Source organism: Xiphophorus couchianus, chromosome 21, assembly GCF_001444195.1.
Source record: "Xiphophorus couchianus chromosome 21, X_couchianus-1.0, whole genome shotgun sequence".
Classification (NCBI taxonomy): Eukaryota; Metazoa; Chordata; class Actinopteri; order Cyprinodontiformes; family Poeciliidae; genus Xiphophorus; species Xiphophorus couchianus.
The window spans coordinates 10,097,893-10,119,892 of NC_040248.1; positions in this window are offsets into that span (position 1 = coordinate 10,097,893).

Below are 22,000 nucleotides of genomic sequence, written 5' to 3' on the forward strand. Positions count from 1 at the left end.
CTTTGCAAATGCTATTTTTCAGTTATTTTTTGTGGATTGTTTGTGCAGTGCAAAATTTTATGTTTTACCATTATTAGGTACTTTGTAAATTCCATTGTCATTTACATTTTTCCAGCTAGTTATATTCAGACTTTTATTCAAACAAAATTTTCATCAGCTTGATTTTTTTTTAAGTGATTGTTTTTACTGGAGTTTTTATTTTTATTTTTTTAATGGAGATTGCAATTTATATGTGCTTTTTTATTTACATTTGCACCTATTATTTTTATAGTCACACATTTTGAAGGCAAACAGGCAATATTTACAGAATTCAGTTTCAGAATAAAATGCACAACTGAATTTTAAAAAAAGGAAAATGGTTAAATTAGAAACAGCTCCATGAAAACCGACAGTTTGAGTATTTACAGTTTCAGGAGTCCGAGGAACCTGGTCAGGCCAGAAAAAACACAGTGAGGCCCGCCATGTTGCCCTGCGTGAGTCAGTGTCAGTGCAAAGAGCAAAGGCCGGTGCGGTTCAGGACTTCTCCTTGGGCTGTGTACAGACAGCATGTGGACGAGAGGGCCTGAGGTGCACAATGCTCCTCTGTTCTTTGTGCTGTACTTCTGTCTCACTGACTTTCTGTCCTGCAGACATACACTCCTCTTCCTCTTTCATATTCACGCAGGCACACACACACATATGTACGCTGAAGAGTTTTCTCCACACAGTTGGGAAGACAGGGGTCAGTGACTGGATGCTCCCAGCTGAGTGCTGCAGTGCAGCCTTTCTCTGAAACATGCACACACACATCCACGCGTGCAGAGTTAATGTCTTTTTCCATGTTGGCTCTGTATAAAGCTTTGGCTTTTGTGCAGCCTATACTTCACCACCCACAAAAGCCAGGAAATCCCAGGAGTCGAGGAGATCGTAGCCTTCCTACAGCTACTCAGGAAAAAAGGAATTTCCTAACAGTTTGTTAGGTTTATTTAAACAATTTAATCAGCTTATATACTTTTTTAAATAAGATGCAGTTATTTTATGCAATTTGTAAATTTTAAAATTTTTCTACATTAGAGCAGAGAGTTAGCTTTTCTTAAGCCCTGTATTTTTTCATGAAGCTTGAATTATTCCTAAATTTAACTGACTAGTGTTGCTGATTTTTAAAAATAAAACATATTTATTCTAATACCTTTTTTTATTAAATTGAACAAATTTTATAGTACTTAGATTAAGATTTATATGTATTTTCAACTTCAAGCTAAGTGACTTTATTTAATAAATAATTCTTTTTTATCCTGATATTGCTTCTGTCAGGTTTTTTTTAGAGACATTTCTTCCAAAATCATCCGCAGTAATATCAAAAGCGTGAATGTGTATTTCATTAGTACTAATAGCTGTAAATATGTCTGCAAGCCCATACTGATGCATGAGAAATATTTAAAGTTTATTAAATTTATTATATTCATTTATATTTTTTAAAATTACAGTAAAAATATAATCCCCAAGAGTACAAATTATGCTGAGTAATTACATGAGTATTTGTCATCACGGAGACAAAGCACCATCCTTTTCTAAACTGATTGACCATGTGGTCAACAGATGATTAAATTGACAATCTCTCAATTCTCGTCTATATTAATCACCCCTTCGATGCTGGTGGATCGATTAAAAAACGCTGTAATTTCACAGTCGTTAATCATTAGTGTCAAAATTGGAGAAACATAATCCAGCCAGGCTGTGGGTATGTGGGGGGTTAGCAGAGGAAGTGGAATGCATACGGAATGGGAAGACTGATCCCTCTGTTTCTTTGACGTCAAGCATCCATCTACTGGTGTTATTCCTTAATCTGATTCACTTGGCTGCTTGGAGGACCAGCGTTGGCTGTTGGAACGGTTTTACTCGTGTGATGGATGCTATTGTCAAAAATGCCAAGGTCAATCTGCGACATGGCAGAAAAAAAGGGAAGACTTTTTTTTTTCTTTAATCTGAAAGTGCTTCCCATGTATCATCAAGGCAGCAGTCTGACCTTCCTTCTCTCTGTAATAACATTCAGTGAGGACAACTGCTGCGTACACGCTCATGGGATGGCGTTGATCTTTAAAACGGGTCACAACGCTGCCGAAGAGAGACTTGTGTCACTCATAGCAGTGTGCAGGCACATTACTTACACTGAGACACATTCGGAAATAGAGTTTCACTATCTGGCATGGACACCAGTTAATGAAAGTATCAAGATATCTTGGACCTCTTTCTGTGCAGCAGCCATTTGATGGTTTGGCTGGGTTTTGACAAATCAATTGGTAAATAACTTGGGAGTAATGAATGACAGTCCTGATAAATGACAAACAGCAGTTGTGAACTTGTCATCCAAAACAGAAATTCAATATACCAATTTATCAGTTTGACTGACAATGTCACCCTAACTCGGTCTTGCTGCTCTGTCCTCTATTATTCGACCACCTCAGCAATACAAAGATCTGTTTTCAGCATAGGTAGTTATTAATACCCCATTTAGGAGCTAGTAAACATTTTGTAGTGTAAACAAAAACCTCTGGTTTGTTCTAAAAGCTTTCAGAAACCACTGACTTAGTTCAATGGCAAGGAAGGCTGCTATACACTTCATGCAATCCCAGACTGTTCTTAAGTTCACTCTTGCAACCTTCCATGCTATTGTCAGAAATGTTGATTTTAAAATTATTATAAACTTGTCTTTTAGCCTGTGTCCCTATTTCAGCATTGCACAACAACAGTCTCATATTTTGGCCATTATTCCTTCAACTTTGAATCAATTTCCTGGTCCCTAAAGAACAACATGGTCACTACTGCATCATACAGCCATTACCATGTGTTGCCATGGAGATGGCATGTACAGGGAGAGAGTATTTCCTTTCAAATACATTTTGCATGTAGGCCAAAAAATTCAACTTTGGACTTTTCTGACGAGTGCATCTGCACTTTGTTCTCCACATGACTTGTGGCAAATGGTACTTCAGTCATAAGAAGTTGCATATGGGACTTTTTATGACTTTCTTTAACAATGAGTTTCTTTTCACTACTTTTCCAAAAAGTTAAGTTGAGGAATGCCAGACTTAAAATGTGGTGTTTTGTCTAGATCCTCCCATCTCACCTGTGGATCTCTTCCGTAGTTACCATGGTCACTATGATAACTATGGAAATAAACTACTCTATCATCTCTTTGATGGCAAAGTGTTTGTGACAATTTCCGTAATCTGTGCTCCCACTTACGAGGTCTGTTGGAGCGCTCTACTGTTGGAATTCCGAGTGGAGCCTTGCCTTTTGACACCAATAGTGAATACATAAGTCAATATGTTGGCAGGTTCAAAATATAACATAAACCGTCTTAAAAAAGCAAAAGTATTTTTATAGCATAAAGACAACCCTTTACTCAAACTGCTTTGTGTCAAAATCGGAGCACCATACATTCAAGATGCATATTATCTTAAATGTTGGAGCAATTTGCTTGAGGTAAACAATGTCCATAATGACAAAACGTTCTTGTTTTCCTCCCCTATTAAACCACATATTGGTGCCAACAAGTGTCTCAGATAAAAGGGATAAAACAACTGTCCACACTGATCAGTGTTCTAGAACGGTGATTTCATTAATGTTTTCAGAGTTAGATTCTTTTCAAAGTGCCTCAGAGATTTTAATGGCTTTTATATAAAAATACTGTCATGCTGGTAAACTGACCCTTTTTCAAATTGCGTCTATCCTCCCCATCAATCCACCCTTAAAAATTGGTCTAGAGTGGGGATACTCAAATTGCTACATCTGCACAGGAAGTTCAACAATATTTTCTGAAATTCATCAGCAACGTAATAGCAAATTAGTTAAAATATTGACTACTTTTGGGGTGCTGTGGTAGCGCAGGGGATAAGCATAACCCACATAAGGAGGCCTTAGTCCTCGACGCGGCTGTCGCAGTTTCGATTCCCGGCCTGATGACCTTTGCCACATGGTTTCCCTCTCTCTCAATACCCTACTTTCCTATCTGAGCACTTTCAAATAAAAGGCTGCTAGAGCCAAAAGAAATTATATATATATATATATATATATATATATATATATATATATATATATATATAGACTACTTTCAAGTTCAATCAATTAATTTATGTCCTTCTGAAACATGTTTGATTTTAAATTAAGCTACCAAATGTTCTTGTTGAGGTAAAAGCTTTCATAAAGTTATCCATAAAATTACTAATTTTGAACTCACTTTAAAAGATTGACTCCCACTGTCATTTTAATAGGTTTCGTCTGATTAGAGGAAAACACAACATTGTGATTTTTGGCGAGCGGTTACCACCCAACAAGGTGGACATCACACAATTAATTCCTTTCTTTTTCCTAAGTGATGTAAGGAAATGGCTGCTAACCCCAGTGTCGTTTCCCCACTGTGTCCTCATCTCCGACTGTCCACTGATTTACCTCTCCCTCTGGGAAAACTGACCACAACAGGCACCTGTGGATGACCCCCCTATGCACAGTCAAATATGCTCACAGGAAGAAACCAGAGAGGAGAAAATCAAATAGTTAAAACCTCAACCACCACCTGCTGCTGGCTCTCTGTCCAGCTTCCTCTTTTTCTAAGGCCAGGGATGAGAACTAACCCAAGTCCGGGAAAATGACTTCAATTAGAAGTAATGTTAATCACTATCGCTCAGAACAAAAGCCAAGCTGAGAAATCCCTTGATGGAAATTGTTATAATTGCCCTAACAACAGGAATGAATATTTCTTCCTGCTTAATTACATGTGACTTAATATTTAAATATACCATTTGTGGGGTTTAAGGTATCTTAATGTCTGCCATTAATTTTAAATATCTAGCATTTGGAGCAGCAGGGGTGCAGACAAATACCTTTTACTGTTAGACTGGTTACATGTGGCAGGTAACGTTTGGAGAATGTCAGGTATGTATTATGCACGAGGCGCCACTGACAGGGCCTATATACCTTGAGGAGAGCAGGTAATTGTTTCTTTCTTTTACGGTAAGTGGGACCGATCTGGGAAGCAGATTGACTAGCGGCTCTGACATAAACAGAGGCAATTTTCGATTCTATGCAGACAGAATTTTCAACGCCACAAGACAGGGGAATAGTATTGATGCATTTAAACTTTAACACTTAATCCTTTTATTGCCCTGTACAAAACATAATTGTACATTTTCACGATGTAGTACAGAAATAATTAGCTACGGTTGGCTTGTCTGCTAACATTTGGATTTTGAGGAAGCTTTTCTGGCTGTCAAAATGCTTGCTTTGAATTAATAAGTTTAAAAGTTTTGACACCCACTGTAGTTTTAATGAGCCCAGTGTCTATCAGAAATAGAAGAAAAGTTTTATAAATCTTGAAATGTTTTTAAAAGAGAACCTTTTCAAGTTATCAAGTGATAAAGTTTAGTTTTTTCACAGATTTTGAGCTAAAAAAAAAAAAAGCTCAAACTATGAGCTTAATAGCCCTTTAATTAAAAACCGATATGAAGCTCCAAAGCAAATGTTAATTATTGTGTTGTGAGAAGTAAGTTGCTTACCCAGTTACCTTTTTCCTCTGGAGTGACAAAAATGTTGCCACTCAGTTCAAAAGTGGGAAATTGCACAACCGACATCTCAAGAACTACTTTCTGTCTTACATCAAAGTAAGAGCCTTAAACATTGATACAGGAGCATGTCAAGTTTACAGCTCATAATATCTTATATTTACAGCTACTTTTTGTTCTAATTATTAATAATTAATATTAATTGGATCTAACATATATATATATATATATATATATATATATATATATATATATATATATATATGCACCTTAACTCATAAAAAAGTATCATTGTTGATTTATCTAAGAATAGCTTCAGTGCTATTCTTAGATAAATACATTTTGCATAAAAAGTATCATTGCTGACCCAACATACTTTACTACGAATGTTGCAGCAATACTTTTAAAACTTGATACTTGATGATTTGGTCCTCTAGGAACTCGTGGCATGGTTTCCTCATCTGAAGGCTGCAACCCAGTGGCCTGGCCAGCAGCCAGCAGTGACTTTCCCAATCTGGTCACCTAAATCACCACCTTGTCTAATTGGCCAAAACGCCTGCTGCTCCCTGGCCCCTGTTGTTGCATGTCAAAGGCCTTCTGAGGAATCAGATGATGTTTGCAAACTGTTAACATTCTGTCATTGGCCAAAAGATGCTTCTAGATATCATAACATATGGGTGCATGGGTTATAAGGAAATCCTTTCTGTCAAACAAAACTCTTCTATTTTTTTTTTTTTTATTTCATGTTTATACAACAAAGTTTTTAATTTCAGAGCAATAACGGCAATGTGAACAAAGCGACTTGAAGTAGGGGTGCGGCACTTGGATCACTTTGTCACTTATCAGGAGATGACAACAGGCTGAAATGCTGCTGGGCTTCCAAACACAGAGAAATGCAAAGACAAGCAAACACATCAATAGACAACTGTTAACACATGCACACACACAAGCACACAAGCACACGCCCACACACAAGTCGAGCAGGCCTTTGGGTCACGCAGTGTGAGTTAGAAACAGAGACTGGGAGTGAGCGAGCAGCTGCAGGAGCTGTGGGGTGGGCTGGGCCTTACGGCGAGCAGCAAGGGGCTGGGGGAGGCTTTAGCGATGGAGGAGTCTGGGGAGGGCTTCGGGGAGACCCGGAGCAAGGGGCCGCCTGTTTAATTGGAGCTCATTTACACAGCAGTGGAGCAGGAGACACCTGAAGGGCCTTCCTTGCCTTATCAGCTAAATGGCTCCCTCTCCCCCTATTCCACAAGTCAGTTTTGTTTATTCAAATGTTTCCCTCTCAGAAAAGCACATGCACAAGCTTTTTCTTCAGGTCTGTGCAAAATGCAACATCGTGCATTATAGAAATCAGCAAAAACATCTATTTATTTCAGATTTATTTGTACATATTTGGACTAAAATAAATAAGGCACACCACACAATGTTTAGAAAATGCAAATTTGCAAAGAAGATGATCCCTAAACGACTGTTTGATACACATCTAAACAGGAAAAGACAATAAAAGGAAAGAGACTCGTCAGCGAAGAGGGGCATCAAACTGGAGATTTCTGAAAAATCAAAATATTGAAGGACATTAATTAGTTTTTTTCTGCTTCATTGTCTTTTATTAAATTACATGTATAACATTTATTTTTTTTAAAGGTGACTTGTTAAAAATGTTTCAAAAAGTTCTAATAATTTTATACTGCCATAACTGCTGTTGCATGGCAACCCTTCATTTTAACTCACACAGTTTAACAAAATTTTGTCATGAAAATTTAGGAAATAACTACCGTGTTTGATACGGCACTGCCAATTGAAGCTGTTGACACTACTTGTACTCTGCATTTAAATAAGCAAGTCTTTAATTTGTAATATGCCGTTGGGGGGAACAAAAAAGAAAATCAGTTTCTGTTGACAATAGCAGCTGCTGTACAATGTTTGATAAAAGAAGATGGCTGATGGTGAGGTTGAAAGCAGGAGGAAGCGGAGAAAGGGGGGCTGTGTGATGAGGAAGAAGAGGAGCCAAGAGAAGGAACAACTTACTGTAATCATAGTCATGTTCAATCAGACACCTGCTATTAAGTTGATAAATACACTTTTCCCAGTGTGAGTCCGGATACACTGAGTACCCCTAAGGCACTGTTCTGCTCTTTAACTACCTACTCTCCCTGGCTTCTTCACTCAGCCACCAACTCTCTACCCATTAACTCGAATTTCATCCAGTCTTGCAAAATGTCCCGAAATCCAGTCCTTACAGGGCTCTGTATGATTGACTAAATGTAGTCCTTAACAGTGGGGCAGAGAACAGATTTGGTGAGTGCATGGTTCTTCAGCGATTTTGGAAAGTGAAAAGCAAGGGAGTTAGGTACATTTTTGGTCCATTAGTAAGTACTATTTCACTCTTTCCTTTCTCTTCGTGCTTACGGTAATAAGAAAAAATGGGACCACGATGTATGTGCGTGTGTGTTGTAGCAGAGGAACAGGCTTGGGTTTGAGGCAAAGAAGGTGCACAGACAAAGCTCCTTGCCTCCTTAATCTCTTGTCTCGCCTTTTCAGCTCCAGTCGGTGCCCACATGCTGGTTGCGGGGCCAAGGGGATGCCTCCTGTTGCGAGTCTTACTCAGCACTGTGTCATGGGCGCCACGACACCTGATAAACATTAAGTACAGGCTGCGATACCTAAGTGTTATTATTGTTGTTTATTCATTTTATGTCTCATTAGTGCTGCAGCCATCTCAGCTTGTCTACAGCTGTTGTTACAGGGGCTTGCATGCATAACCATATGCTACTGTTGCACAAAGGATTATATATATTTTTTTCAGAGTGAAAAAAAATTACTCTTTTGTCGGGATTGCATATGAAAGCAGAATCGATTTATATAATTAAAATATTTTCCCAAGTGACTACTTTAAGTGCATTGAAGTACTCTTTTTAATTTCATTTAGTTCATTAATAATGCACCAAATTCCCAACAAATGTCATTTCAATAACTTTGTCCAAAAAAGAAACAGCTAAACACAGCAGCAGTGAGCCAAGAGGATTTTTAATAGGAAAGAAAACCAGTGTAAATATTTGTCTGGGTAAATCTTCTTTGAAAAAAAAAAAGTGAAACAAAGTAAATCATGCAATCTACAACCAAGTGATGTCATTTAAAAAAAAATCTGTCCCTTTAGTTGCTTTTATGTCAACCACTGAGATTCCTCCCTCTGTTTATTTTAGAATGGGAAAACAAAGGAATTTAGCTGAAATCAGCTATCTTTGACTGAACATATTATAATGTGGAATTTTATCATTATTTTAACCTTTATCTAGAGCCTTACATCTTAACAAAATAAATTGAAGTATCATAATATTGTTTAACTGTGTTCTGTTTTTGTAGATTGAGCTCCTTAAAGAAATATTATGAATGTTCCAAAGACTGAACTAAACCAACTTGAGGAAACAGCATGATTAAAAGCACGACAACCCCGTATAATACGAACTGGCTTTGAAAGTCGAATATCCTGTGTCCTTTCTCCTGGAAATGTTTTCCTTAAGTTCCTTTGAGCCTTAAAAGAAAATTCATAACTTTGTGGTCAAAGTTCAAAACCATCCCCGGCTTGAACATCTGAAAAGTGGGGAAAAAAAACGGCATAACATACAAATCCTCTCCAAACATTGCACATGTCTCTGATTGAGTTGCAAACTGGCTGAGACGAGATGCGTCTGGAGGCAGCAGAGGGGGGTCTCTTACTTTCTCGATGGAGTCTTTCATTGCTATCCTCCTTATGTCCTCCATCTTCCTATCTATCCATACTTGTATGAGTGGAATTCATCAACTGTTGTGAGGGCCCCGGCATACGATACAAAGCGCATAAGTAGTAGAGTCGGGCCGCTGTATCACTGGGAATGAATGAACGACCCCGCTTTGACCCAAACAGGGCAGGAAAACACATGTTCTGCTGGTCTTGGCTGACTGGCTACCTGCGGAGAGGGTTGGGAATTCCTCCAGCGGGAGGGACGGGAGGCTGGAGGGATGGAGGGATGGGAAAAGGTGGTGTAGGAGGAGGAGGAGAGACGGAGTTGTTCTCCATGTGTCGTCTTTTCCCTGATGTTAAATTGGAGGATGTAGGCATAGTGTTCTTTTGTGGATTGTTGTAAATGATTTCAGATGTGGTTAAGTTCCAGATGCTTCACCGCCATGCATTCAGAGGTGACTGGGTGTCAAAATGTGTAACAAGAGTGAAAGTTTGCTTTATTATACTGGTAAAAAAAAACTTTTCCGGAGAATAACGTGAGTGTAGTCCACTATGAGCAGACATTTAACACGAGCTTACAAGTCTCCTAAGCTCTCATCTCGTACTGCAAATCCTGTGGCTCCTGCTATGAGCTCAGCGAGCTCCACAGCTTCCTATTGTTTTTTTTATTATCTGTGAACCACTTTCCAGTTTTTAAACTTATAGGGGGAATGCGCACTCGTTTCCCCAACACCGTGTCTAGTTGAAATCAGTCTGTAGGCCTTATTCATCTGTTTGAGTGAAATGGAGGTTTGGATTTCATTACCGGAGAAGGTGTGCGTGTCTTCGTGGACATCTGCTTGTGTTTATGCATGTGGCTTGCCCGTAATCTCTGTAAGATGGAGAACAGATCAAACTAACTTATTGGTATGTATGTGTGTAAATGCGTGCATATGTGTGATGTGATGTGTCACAATCCTACAGCTAGATTTTGTATTCATATCCACTGACTTCTGTTTTGCTAAAACAATTTTATCGGGTCTTGAAATGATTGTCCAACCCGAAGTCATGTACGGAAGAAGGTGTTTGGGTCACGTGAGTCAAATGCTGGGCTGATTGGCTACATGCTGTCTGTTTAAACCCTCCCAATGGTGAAACTTGGCGGTGGCAGTATCATGATGTGGGGTTTATCTGATTGCCTAGAGTCTGGGAATCTGTTTAGAGTTGATGGAAAAAATGGATACAAGTAAATACAACACAATAATGCAAGAAAACCTGTTGGAGGATGCAAGGTTTGAGACTGGAGAGGACAATCACTTTCCAGCAGAATAACCCTAAATGTACAGTCAGTGGTGTCATTTCATGATTTAGATCAAAGTATTTATGTGTTAGAATGGCCCTGTTAGAGTTCAGACCACATCAAAAACATGTGACAAGACTTGAAAATTGTTGTTTACAGACTCTTTCCTTTTTTTCCCCTGTTGAGCTTTGGCTTATTTACAGATAATGGCCAAAAAATGATGTGTTTAATTGTCACTAAATGTGGCTGTGCAAAGCACATTTGGTTCACAAATGTATTCCACTTTGTGTTGTTCTGTCATACCATGATACAATGGAGTTTATGGTTATAACATGACAAAATACAGGAAAGGTTGCGGGATAAATATTGAATTTCTGCAAGGCACTGTTTCTTGTGTATATGTTTACATATGATTCAAGTGCAGCTGTACATTTTAAGTGCATGTGCTTCACTATATTCCACGTCCTATAGCCCAACGCTGTTGCCATGTTAGACATGGTGGAGAAAAAGGGCCTTGGCCTCAACGTGGAGCTGGAGAATGCAGAAAAAGGCGGCATAGATAGTAAGGGTATGGATAGCGCAGAGAGGGCGTGGCTACTGCATAAAGAGCCCAATTCCTGCTACTGGGGTGCAGGAAAAGGGGTTTGTAAGGGGGTTGCTGGAGGCGGTTCGCGATCGGCCCTTTATTTACTTTGACCTCAGGTCTGCAGGAGGCCCTGGGAGGGCACATGCCAAACTCCTCAGGCGGGCAACGCTATCCTGCCCTCTCTGTCACCTCGCTGCCCGCCCCTCCGTCTCCAGTGAGATATATGTCTGTTTGGAGCCAGGCCTTTGTGAGTGGCAGCTATACCCCTCTGATAGATTTTTATGTCTGAAAAAAAAAAGGTTTGGATTTCAAATAGCTTCTTCAACAGCTTGTTTACTATCAGCAGCATAATTTAAAGTAGATATTAATTAAGACTTTGGATGACAATATTTTTGCTCTTTCACTCTTCCATGTATTCTAACATATAATTCATATTCCAGAAAAAATAGCTTCGGGGATATTCTTAGATAAATTAATTTCTCAAGTCATCGGCAGCAAGACACATTAAACTTTAATCTTAAATAAATGTGACACTGTTATTATATGCTGCAGTTTCATACATGTGTAGTACTAATTGGCAAATTATGCACAGGCCTCATCAATCCCATCCTTAAAAAGACCCCAAAAAAACCAACAACTCACAATTAGAAGCAGAAATGGAGGATGATTGAAGAAAGAGGGGAAACGGAGAAAGAGCAGTGCGTCGTAAGATGTTAATTATTCAAATGAGGCCAAGTGTACCTGCCTGATGTCAATGTCATCGCAGTAGTAATTATTACCATGGAAATTCTACTGCCATGGCAAATCAGAGTGCGGTTTCTTAGTTAAAGCAATTAGGTGGTGTGATTAGAAATAAAATATAATTGCATATTTAAGTCAATTTTTCATTTTTACAGGCTATTTTCATCTTAAGAGTGTAGTTTTTAACAGCTCCTTTCACTATTTTCTCTTTATAACCCATGCACATACTGTATATTCCTTAAGGAAAATGCTTGTTGGGAACAAAGTAAAAATTAATTCAGACTCATTTTTAAGACAAAACTTTTCTTTTTTCAATGACAGGTCTTCTATTTGAGGAAAACCTTTCACTACGTCACGGACTGGCTCTAATCGAGGGGTCTCGTTCGTCGAGGGGACGGTTAATTGATTGTCAAATCATGTCACACTGTAGCGGGTAACTGAGATGACTCCGGGGCAAATATGTTACTGGAGAACACAGTGCCCTCCCGCCCAGCAAGCTCAGCGGAGTCGGTCGCAGCACAGTGGCAGTGCTGAAAATGTCACCCCAAGATGACAGTCATATTCCATTACAGCTATCGCTCAATATCTTCACGCCGGGCAAATTACAGCGTTTTCAACAGAGCATAAAGCCACAAAGGAAAAACCATATGGATGTAAAATCAACCAGAATTATTTGAGTGAGTCTTCTGTACCATACCAATTGTGCTTATCTTTGGGTTTTGTTGTAAATCACGGCCTCGCTGTTGTTTCTGTGTTTTTCGAAGGATGAGATCTAAAAAAATGGTTTAAAAAAAAAAACGAAGAAGAAATACTTGAAAATAGACGTGTTTTGTGTTGAGGATAACATGCTGGGACGTATTGAATGACCAATTACGCCACTGTAAACTGCTTTTCACCATTGAAAGTTGAAGCTGGTGACAAAATCTATCCAATTCCAGTGGTTCCTAAGTACCCAGAATGTATTGGACTTCTATGGGGACAGGGAATGAAGCTGCTGGGCATCCAACAAATTTGAGCTCCATCTTGTTCCTTGCAGAAATGCTCTGGCGTGGGCCTGCGGTTGCCAGGCGCCTCCTGAGGTGACTCTATCAGAACCAGTCAAGCCTGAAATCAATCACTCACACCCATCAAAGGCGGCCCTGCACCGCCATTGTGACTAAGCCATCTGGGCCTCAGTTCACTGTCTAGATTTATCTTTATGAACTATATGCAGCACTGTGCGCAAGTTTACTTATTGGTGTCTATTTGCATGGGAATTATTGCAGTGTGTGTACTTGTTAAAATGTAGAAGTAGAGAAAAACAGTAGCAGTCAACAGATTTACATTTTGGTTTGGAAAGCTTAACGCTACAATCTCAAATTCATGATTTTTAATACACATTTTCCATCTTAAATAAGTTTGTTGCTCGCTTCAAAAAACTGCATCATCATAGGTGCATATAGCCATCTTGGACAAGCTTAGTCTATAAAAGCTACCAGCACATTTTAAAAAGCTAAAATATTTTAACGTAAAAAGGGGGGGTGTAAAGGGTTCATAAAAAATAAAAATGTGTGCATCTAGTTTTACTCTTTAGGTATTTGGTAATGTTTTTTGGGGTTCTTTGGTTGGAGATAAACAATTAAGGCCTGTCAAATGACCAAAAATCCTAACTTATCAGTTGTGACACTAAAAAGAGAAAAGCTGGTATAATGGTAAAAAAAACATTACAGCTATAAAATTCCTAGCCATTAAATTAATCAGATGGCACCAAATTATTATTTTTTTAAATTTCTCAAATTACTACCTCTTTAAAAAATGAATGTGTACTTTCCTCATAAACCTGCTGTATCAAATTTGATACCTGTCTTCTGCCCTCTTGTGGAAGTTCGGAGATTGAGATGGCTACACGCACATTCTCAGAAGCAGAGTTTTTATGGAGGATAATTTCATTTCTTAATAGATACAGAAATTAAATTTACATAAAAAAAGAAAATGTTGGTGCCAACGGTGACACTATGTGTATTTAGGTGTATTTTGTAGTGCTGTTTTTTAATGTAATTTCTATTTTGTATGTTTAAGGCATACAATACACACCTTTCTGTTGGTGGGGGGATTTATGAAATGCACATTATACCTATTGTATACATTTTTATGCAAACAAGAGAAATCTGGTCAAAATTATTTTAGAAGCTATTTTGGCAAAAGCATCAAACTGCACAAGTTTTAGAATTGAGCAGTTTTATGACTGGTCAGTTACATACAGTATTTACATATAAGAATTTGCAAATATATGAGCAATTCTAACTGAGAGACAAAGATGCAGACATTAAATCCACATGGTTGAACTTTGTACACCTTAACCTAACGAGGAAAAATGAATAATTTTCATTACTCATATTTCTGAGATCTTTATATTTATTATACTTAACAAAGTTGTCACATTCCTCAAAGAAACAACATATCACATCCTCTACTTCTGCTACATGGTGGGAGAACTAAGTCTAATACGGCTACATTTATTTTCTAAGAAGCATAATTTTCATGGAGTGTGACAGCAACTTTTAATGGATTCATATATAAGACAAGTTATTATTTAAGAAAGTATTTTAAAATCAGCAATACATTCAATACTAATAAATTCAACTTATGTTTGATAGGAAATCTGTGGTGAAAATATGTGCATCAAGTGCTATGCACTTCAAATATTGTTTATGGGCCCCTTGTTTATGGAGTATAGTGGATGTAGTGGATTTCCACATGTAGTTTTTTTTTTATTTTATATATATATAATTTTAACTTTATATATATTTTCAACTTTATATACGCATATATCTTCTTGGTTGGGGAAATTACAACAAATATATTATTTTCAGAACCTACTGTATCAGTGATGACACACAAAGATGATGACATTTATCTAATATGATTACAAAACACAAAGTAATAATAATAAAAAAACATTTTAAAATGTAAAATGTTCTTACTTTTAACTCTCGAAGGATGTAATGAATAAACCATTAACAAATGAGAATTCATTTGGAAGCAAATTTCTTTACACTTGCCTGTAACCTTCCAGCTACATGCATCATCTGTACACATGCATCAGCTCGAGCTGGTTTTCCAGATTGGGCGCCTCTTGACTTTGGCCTCACTGTGGCCTCAGCCTCCATCACTCCTCCCTTAACTGGCAGAAATGATGATGAGTGCGAGTGCGGCTGCTGCCATTTGAGGGCAGTGTAGGACCAGTGCATCCATTTTTACAAAAGCAAACACCCCCAGCTCCCCGTAAGCCTGAGTCCGGGTGCCTGAGTGTGAAGCACTACGCTTTACAAGTGTATGTTGGGAGCACGGAGACAGGCTGGAGAAAATGTGGACAGGTCAGGCCAACACTGGACTCCAGTGGCTCTATGGACTCTGAACAGTGTGTGTTCTCGGCTTCATGTGAAGAGACAGGAGGAAACGAGCAAAGGGAGTCGGAAAAAAACAATTGCCAAAAAGAAGAAAATTGGGTACAATCAATGTTGCAAAGAAATAGGAAAAAAGTTGATTATTCAGTTTTAACATTTAGGAAGAAAAGGTTGCATATGACAGATACTTCCACTATATACTCAGTTAAATAACCGATTGAAAAGTCTGAAAAATAACAATAAATTAGATATTTTTAATGAGCTGTCACAAATATTGGTTAAGCATTTGATTTATACATGTTTCATTTTAACAGAAACACCCTGTGCACTTAGCTTCATCCAAAAAAGGAAGTCAGTTTGATTATTTTCCCTTAGACACACACCATCTAACCTTTTCATTTTCATTAGCTATGATTTAGTATAGTAACAATTTAGAACCAAAATCCAGTGTCTTTTCTGCTCTATTTACACCATATATATAATTTATGTTTATAACCAGTCATTCTGATTTAATTTGTGCCAATATTTACAAATGTTGTGTTTATAAAAAAATATAAATATCACATTAATGCAGCTGAGACAAATTCCTGGTGATTTTTCCAGAAGTGTACAATAGAATTAATATTCAGTTCAGTTCAATTTATTTTATAAATACAGTGTCAGTTCATATTAAATGTAAAGTCTCAGCACAACTTATAGGACAAACGGATTACATGATTCAATAATATTAAATTCTAACAGAACCATTTGCAAGACTGTCTTGAAGTCATCTTCTGCAGAGATACAGCAGTTTACTGCAAGTTAATAAAAAATACAAAAAATATATTTTAGAAACAATCAGCATGTATTCAATGCAAGGAAATAACTGTATACTTATAGTGCATTTCATAACTAAAGCGAACACCCTAAAATAAAAAATACTGATTCCTCCATGTGTTTCATCTGACAAAACAATCTAATAAACAAACAAAAAACACTACAGCATTTTTCTTTGCTATTTATGCTTTTTTATGCTTTACTGTCTAAATCCTGAATTTACTTTAATAAATATGTCATTGTCGAAAGGGAAAAAAAAATACATCTAAAGTAATACTTTAGATCCACAGGATGATAAAACATTTCTCTGCAAATAATAAATATACAGTACAGAAACTGTTACTTCCTGTATGCTGTCCCACATTTAAGTACACTGAGTTCACATGAAACAACTCAAGCCGGAAACTTTCGACCCCATCTGTAAATAAAAAAACATGTTCCCTGTTTTCTGCTTTTACATTAATGTCCGTGTTTTTCTCTTTTCCACTCAGACAAGAGGACCGGGATGACCCAGTCCCGAGTGCAATGTCCCAGACGCCGCCCGGCTCTTTTATGTAAGCAGAGAACTCCTCGCTGTGAAGAGGTCCCATAGTTAAGATTTCCACTTAGAGAGTGTGCTGCACTCGGACACGGTACGGGGGTAGATTCATGTTCTCGCTTGCTCTCTTCTGAAACTGCTTCGGTTAGCCTTTTAAATGGAGCTTCAATGCCCATCTGGCTGAGCAGAACTACATGAAAACAGTTTTGGATGAGTCATGAACTTGCAATTTTTTTTTTATTTTATTTTATTTTTTTATTGGAGTTTTTATAACGTTGTATTCCCTACTGGATCTATACAAATCAATATCTGTGAGAGAAAAAATGTGCATGATGCTTAAACATATGGCTGGTCTGTTTTCCACATTTAACATTGTACTTAATTTTACCAGATAAATTGATTTCTGTTTGTATTCATGAATAAAATCAGAGTGAATGTTTATATGATGTTCTCATATATAATTTTCAGAAAGAAATTCTAACTTTTTTTGCGTGTTTGCTTAAAAAATAAAACAACGTTTTTTTTTTTGCAATGATATATTTTACAGTATTTGGAAGAGACAGCAGCATTTTCGAAATACTGCTGCCATATTTTACAAGGTTCAGAGGGGAAAAAATGCTACCCTCTTGTTAATTGTTTGATTTTCCGTGCTCACCAGAGAGTTCGGTTCTCTGCAGAGGGGAAAAAAGACCAGGTGGGCACAGCTCGTCCTCCCTTTATTTGTCTATAACGCTGTGATGGCTTTAGGCTAGCGTTTCTCTCTGGAGCTTTGTAGAAATACCAAATTGTGACATCTGACGCTGTCTGTCTCCATTTTCTGTTTTTTTTTTTAGCATCCAGTTCCCACCATTCCGTCTGAAGCTGATGTTGACAATTTGGCATGATTTCTCAGCCTTACCTGCAGTCACAAGGTAAGACCAAACTGTTTCCAATTAAAAAAACTACAAAATATTTTCTTAGAGTTTCTTTTCAGTAGGGTTTCAAATATGAGATCCCCTCTGCTTGATATTTCAAGTTTTTTTTCCCTCAGCTGTTGATGTTTAGCTAGAAGTTGTCATCGTTAGTTTGCATAGAGATACGATCCTCTCATCACTCCCTTATCCCAGCTCCAAGGGCAGCGGGTGGTGAGCTTTAAAACTTCATGTTTGAAAGCTGCCGTGGGAGAAGTGACACATTTACGATGACGGTTGCAGGCCAAACAGTCTGCACAGAGGCAGGCGAGCAGAGGAGTATGCCGCTCGTTGCTGCGTTTGTGGTGTGGGGCCATAACACCGCATAGGGTGCCACACTCACCTACCACCGTTTGATCATGGTGGGCTATTCTCATGTAAATGTATGTTAATCAAGACACAAAAAGAGATTGGTTTAATCGGATTGCTGGTTATGGCTTTGTTTTCATTTTTGCCTTCATAACTGGAGAATGCGTCTGAAACAAAGAGCAGCATTGTAAGCCAATGATTACTCTTACAGCATATTTTCACCAACAGACAGGTTCTCTGCAGGGACTTCCATGGTGATAGAACTTGTCTATACCTCACCTTTGAACTTGGGTCTTGTTCTTTTGAGTTAACATGAAGGGACGCCGCATAGCTTGGCGTCTAGAGTTTAAAACAAATCAATAGACAGCCAGACCTAAACGTAAGGTACTCTAGGAGCAGGAAGAAACTATGATGTGATGTTACATCTGCAATTCCAAAAAAATAAAAAATAAAAAAATAAAAAACCCTCCTGTGCTTTGATCAAAAGCCAATTTAAATACAAGTAGATTACTTTACATTGTCAAGTGTGATTGTAATGAGGGCCACAGCAGCTGTCGAGTGACTGACTTGTGCCACATTGCCTTGGGTTTTCCGTGACGGATGCCCCTGCCAGTGCCAGTGCATTTCTGCCTGCCAGCAGGCCTTTAATCCCTCCTAATGGGGGTTGTCATCTCACCGCTAATTTAAATGCTCCAACCACGAAGCTCCCCCACCTGGCCGAGCTAATCCCAGCGCGAAGGCCTCCCCCTCCCTCCCCGCAGCTAGTCGCCTTGTTTTTACCCGTTTTTTTGGGGGGCCTCGGGGCCCCGGGGCCTGACCACCCTCCTACACAACAACAGCATCTTTCAATCATCTCTCCCTGATTGTATTAATCTTATCTGTGTTTAATTACATTTTTTTAAGATTATTGCTGTATGCCATCTTTGCACACTGTGGGAAACACAGAGGGCTGCTCATTTCAAATGCATTTTCATTTGGGCACAAATCCCCAATCAAAGACTGCCAGAAATCATAAAGAAGGCATTTTCCCATTGATGGGAGAGTCATAAACTTAATGGTATAGCCTATAGTTGAGTTGGTTATAGCACTACATTAGTATTTATTATGTATGCATGCATTAGATTAAATCTACAATAAAGTCAGTTTGTCCGTGTGCTGGACTTCTTTAATATATTTTGATGTTAATGACGTGATTGAAATGTTTAAATGTCCTATATGTTAAGGTTTATAGATGAATATTAATTATATATGTTTTGGTAGAGTAGTTATTTTACTAATTGTACTGTGTTGTACTTTTTTTGTTTCAAACAGACCATCTTGTGTTAACTTGTACCTAGCATTCACACCAGCTTTGAAAACACATTATAGAAAATCATGTTCATTTATCAAGTTATTCTTTTCTGTAAGAAAACACAGTTTTTGAAAATCAATACATAAAATCCACCCACTGAAGTTAATTTGAATAGCTTAGGAGTTATAATTCCTCATATTTGAGAATTAATATTACTTGTCATCCTTTTTCATTCAAATGTTAATCCACCAACAAATTGCAAACTGATATGCTACCAGTTTCTGATATGCTACGGCTTAAGTACATACGCAACAAATATTTTGTTAGCAAAATTAAGATGTAAGTAGGAACACATTGATAAAGAAGCAAATAGACTCAGATCGCTTTTATGAAGTCTGCATCTGATTATCTACAAACTGCAGACAAGTTAGTAGTCAACATTGACTTCTTAAGAATGAGACTAGACAAGATTCTTGAAGAAAACTCGAGGAGTCTAACAAAGCTTATTCACATTTTGTTTACTCAAATATAGCAGTTTCAAAACTGTCAAACAAAATGGAATAACCTAAGCAGCTCAAAAACCAACACATAATGAACCTGTTTAAAACTTTAAAGAACAGATTTTGATGATATCAATGATATTTATCAACATGGAAAGGGTTACATAGCCATTTTTAAGGCTTAGGGACTCTAATGACAACAAGTGGAAGCCACATGAGACATGAAACAATGGTAAACTGTCCAAAAAGTGTTTGACCTACCAACATAAATTCAAATGTGTATTGACGACTCTTCCAGGAGGTCAACCAGGACAACATCTAAAACACTGAAGTATTAACTTGACTTGGTCAGTTTATGACTCAAGAATAAGACAGACAGCTGTCAAAAGTGAAAACCACTGCTGACCAAAAATAATGCAAATGCAAAAACAAATTTTTGAGCATATATTCTCAGAACACATGAGATAAGTGTGGACCTTTTCAGAAGCTGTGCTTTCTGTTACATCAGGTGTAAAACTAGGATATAATTTCAGAAACAGGACACAATCCCATTGATGATTGTTTTGAGTTGCTTTGTTTTTTTTTATTTTTGGTTTTGAAGTGGTCTAGACAAAGTCTGTGGCTTAAATAAACAACAAAAATGTTAAAGGTTCAAGATAAATGATCACCAATACTTGATATACTAGTTGCTGGTGTAAAAGGAGCCAGCCATTGCTGGTGTTTCCCTTAAGAAATTAAATACGGTAAATGAAATTGTGTTTTTTGTTTCACTCGGGGTATTTTTGTGTGATTTTAAACTTCTGAAAATGTTGATGTGTTGCAATAAAACAAAAATGGAACAAATCTGTAAGAGAGCAAAGACTTTTTCACAGCTCTGTGTGTAAGTGTATAACTTCCTATTAAATATATTGGATTAACACATCACATTTTCCTTAACAGCACTATGCAATTGAGAATATTGCCAAATACAAACATAACCACTAGAGTAGAGCGACACAATGTCAACATCAAACACTTGATTACAGCATTTGATTACATCAAGGGTCTCCTCCATTTTAAGAGATTGAACAATGAAATAGCATCGTCTGAAATTGTTACATTTAATAATTTGCAAACTTTTCTTTTGTATGTTTAACAGGTGAAAAGAATGCTTTTATGAAGCATTTTGAAGGCTTGTGATCTAAGTATTTATTTTTTGTACTTTAGGTAAATTACACACCAACATCAATGATCAGTATGTTGATCGGTTTTGGTAAGCAGAAGAAGAAGAGCTGCAGAGCAAGCTCAAGCAGGTGTACTTAATTAACTAGAGGCTAATTTGAAGTTGGTATAACATGTCTTTGGACTTCCTCTTGACATGTTTGGAAGACGTGTCGGTCCAGAGTCACATTAAGATGGTAACTAACAAGGGTTTTGTGCCCACATTGTCATGATTTCCAAATGCTGCCTAATGAGGCCGTGATGGTTGAGGATGATTGCAATCAGTGACAGGCATTTTTCTTCTCACAAGTAAACAATCAGCCATCTGGTCAGACGAGGACTATCGTTTTGGGTTCTGTTCTTTTGTCATTCGTCAGTCACTGTCTTGGTTAGGCAAACTTGACAACTGCAATGTCCTTGAGTTATTACAACTGGGTCTTCTTATGATTACCCAAGGTGTGACAAATGTGCTTCAGGAAGAAAGAGTTGCTGTTTAATGTTCCGTCGTGCGGCACAGACACGCCACATTCGCTGCTCATGTTTTATCAACAAAATGCACCATTGCAAACGTGAAGGTGTTACACAAACTGTGTGGCAGGATATTTACATACAGTGGTACAAAATTCTACCTGCAACCCAGAACATGCATCAGTAATGGTTTTAAGCTGTGACTGTGAGGCTTGTAGCAATCAGCGGGACATTGTGTTCCACTTTAATACAGAATGGGGGGTGACGGCACACACAGAGCTGGATGATGATTTTTTTTTCTTTCCTCTGTGAATATTTGGAGGTAAATTTTAAAGTTGCCTTGCAGTGATATCCCTGGGCGTGAGTTAAACGGCTGTGTAAAGTGCTGCCAGGGGAAGGGCCAGAGGGTGCCTTGTAACTTTACCTGATCCAAGGATGGCGGGTTCAACTGCCTGACAGGGGGCAGCAGAGCTGATTAGTTAGACATTTTCAACAAAAAAAAAAGAATTGATGTTCAAAGGTGCTCCACCTGAAAGGCGGTGACATCACACAGGATTACATGCAAGTTATTGTTAACACTTCAAGTGGCAGTGTAAAATACACGTAGCAACAAGTTCTGCTCATTTGAATAATTTCAAGAGTGCAAATACAGATATGCTTTTTTGGGGAGTG